At 45.4% G+C, this 3014-nt stretch overlaps 1 protein-coding gene across 2 annotated transcripts in view; it reads left to right on the forward strand.

Annotated features, from left to right (window-relative positions):
• The window catches only part of HOXA10 (homeobox A10), a 25960-nt gene that overhangs the window by 15678 nt on the left and 7268 nt on the right, over positions 1-3014 (forward strand). The window contains exon 1 of one of the 2 annotated variants that reach the window (XM_014937793.1): positions 589-713. The exons of the other annotated variant lie outside the window; for it this stretch is intronic. The gene's annotated coding sequence lies outside the window, so the exon portion shown is untranslated. Of the gene's footprint in view, positions 1-588; positions 714-3014 lie in introns of those variants that run through there. 2 annotated transcript variants of the gene reach the window in all.

Here is a 3014-nt window from a genome sequence, read left to right on the forward strand (position 1 = left end):
TCCAGCGTGCGAGGAGGGGATGCCGGTTAAAAGGAGAGGGACAGACGGACGGGCGGTGGGAGAGGGACAGAAGGACGGATGGAGAGCTGAATGGTAATGAAAATTAAGCCAGCGCGCTTCCTTTCCCGGTTAAAAATTAACTGGCGTTCACAGCCAATCCCAGAGACAGTTGAAACCCATGGAGTTTTCTCTGGCCGAAAGGGGGGTTTTGATTTCCTCAGCCCAATAAAATCGCATCCTCTGTGGGGCTGTGACAATGTGGCCATAAAAAGTGCCCGTGACTTGTCCGCTCGCCTCTTAAGAAATGCGGGGTTATAAAGGCACCGGGAGGTGAACCGGACACAACCCTCCGCCGTCCGTCCGTCCGTCCGCCCGCCCGCCGTCCTGCCGCGGCCGCGGCAGGACGGCGGGCGGGCGGACGGACGGACGGCGGCGGCGGTTTTGGGGCTGTTTTGCCACAAGATGGCGATCTTCAGATCAATGTCAAAGCCGCCTGGGGCGAGGGGAGCAGCCCTGGAAAGGAAAAAAAAAAAAAAAAAAAAAAAAAAAAAATCTTGGCCTTTGTTCATTTTGCATCCCTGGAGCCGCACGGGTAATTATTGCACTTAAGCGGGCTCCGGCTTTCCAAAAAAATAAAAAAGGCCGCTCGGGATGGCGGAGTGGGGGAGCCGCCGGGGCTAAAGTTTCCTAAAAATATTAAGAAAAGCGCGAAGGTAAGTGTTTTCTGCATCTAGGCGGCGTGGAGAAGGGAGAGAAGCGTGTGGTACCTAGAGAGTTGGGGGTGGTCCCCTCCCCCGACCGCCGAGCAGCGCGGAAAAGAAGCGTAGGGAGGGGAAGCGATGCGAAAAGTTTGGTGATTGCGGTGCGAAATAATATAGAAGGGGACTTTCTAAGCTGCAGTTGACCTTTTTATTTTCTCTTCGTAAAGTTTTGGCCAGCCGCGTGGAAAATCCACGTTATCTGGAAATATTTTTTCAGAGTAACTTGTAGCTTTCTTCCAGTTATATATAAAAAAAAAAAAAAAATTGCAGCACTGGAAATATTATGAAACTTGACATTTATGTGTGGAACAGTAGGTGTCTTCAATCAAATAGATCTATGGCAACGCAGACTGCAAATGACATACAATTCTGGCGATCTTATTGGACTTGAACTGTAGTTTAGTTAGGGTCGTTTGGTCACTTTAAAGGGTAGTCTGCTTCCTCGCAGCTGGACACAGATTGTGGTAAACAAGTTTTGACACACTTATGCTAAAAACTATTCATATCATTGTATACAAAGTCAGTGTTCGTGCAAGACCAGATTTTGGATTTAATCTATCTATCTATCTATCTATCTATCTATCTATCTATCTACCTACCTACCTACCTACGTACCTATCTCTCTTTCTAAACCAGCACATGTGCTGTAAACAAACAATAGTCACACATTCTCATGTGCTCAGGGCTGCTCTGGGTTTTAGCTTTGAAACTCTATCCTCGCTACGAGTATCCCTAACTCCAGGTTACTTTTCTCGCCCATAAAAGTTTCACATGTTTTTGTTATGTCTCCATTTGAGAAGGGAGGGAGGAAAGGTGGTATTATGTGGAGGAGATACTGGTTTGGCTGCATATTTTAATCCACGTGTTTCTTAGGAGAGGGCATACAATTTTTAAATATCTATCCGAGGGGGAAGAAAAAACAAATCATTATATTCTTGCTCTCGGATGTAAATTAATGCAACTTGCCTGCAGTATTTTTTAAGAAGGCGCCCTTTACAAACGTGCTTCCAGGGAACTGTTGCAAGGGCAGTTAAAAACGCATGCTCAGTCGGCAGAGAGCATTTTTAGATGATTATCGGAACCTATCGATTTCATCAAAGATGCTCCATTAAAAGCTGGGGGATGTTGATCTCTTTTGACCTCCCCTCGGCAGCGCCAGGACGTGAAAAGCCACGTCTCGGGAAGGAGCAGGGAGATTTGAGGGTCCCTTTGCAACATTTCATTTTACACCAGTCAAGTTAAACTCAGCATATTTGATCAAATATTTATTTTTCCCCTTGTTGTTTCCCTGCCCCATTCAATACTCGGCTGAATAAATCAAAGGGACCCCAGCAGCAGTTAAAGCGCCCTCTGGTTACGAATTGTTTACTGACGGCCGCGGTCATAGGATAATATTTAAAAAAAACAAGCTTGTTTCTTACAATAACTGTTTATTATTTCACATGATTTGGGTTTGCATGTTTTGGAGGAAAGAGGCGAAGCCAACTCAGTGTCTACACTGTGTTTAATTAATCGTGTACTCAACTTCGGCTCACATACCACATCCAAACCCCTGGGAGGCTTTTTCATAAGCTCTTTGGGTTTGTGTTTTGTTGTCTTTTTTTTTTCTCTGTGTGTGTGTGTGTGTGCGCGAGTGTGTCACAATCTTTTCATTAAATGCTCTGAAATGGGAACTTCAGGCCAAACGTGTGTGTCTGAGAGCCAGGCTATACCGCAAGCAGAAAAGATATTTGTATATGCATCCAGATCTTATTTAAAGGAAAGACAACTACAAAAAAAGAGGAGAAGGGATACAATTTCAAATGCTTAATACAGCTGTGCGGCCCATCTCTCGCAATAGAACGGGTACACTTAAAAGACGGACTCGGGTATGTAAGATTTTCCCGACGCATGTATAACCCGATACCGTTGTTGCTTCTGCACGGGTTTTTGGGGCTCTCCGGACAATAGAAAGCCTCGTTGTTCTCTCCAGTGCCGAAGGAATGGCGAGGAGATAAAGCCCTAATGAATTGGTTTGGCTGTATTTTGTCCTGCCGCACAGTAGAATTCGGAGCTCGTCAGAATTACTTGCAAAATATGTTCCTAATCCAAATGAGTAAAACGATACACATATAGTGTAAAACATAGTTAGGAGAACAAGCCTCCGGATGGCTGGAATAAAATTAAATCTCAGTCTAATTTTTAACAGGATAATCCGCCAAAACAAGCCAACCTTCTCTCTCCCCCCCCCCACCCCCCGCCCACGTCCCAGCG

The sequence above is a fragment of the Calidris pugnax genome, unplaced genomic scaffold, assembly GCF_001431845.1.
Source record: "Calidris pugnax isolate Ruff unplaced genomic scaffold, ASM143184v1 scaffold11, whole genome shotgun sequence".
In the NCBI taxonomy this organism is placed as follows: domain Eukaryota; kingdom Metazoa; phylum Chordata; class Aves; order Charadriiformes; family Scolopacidae; genus Calidris; species Calidris pugnax.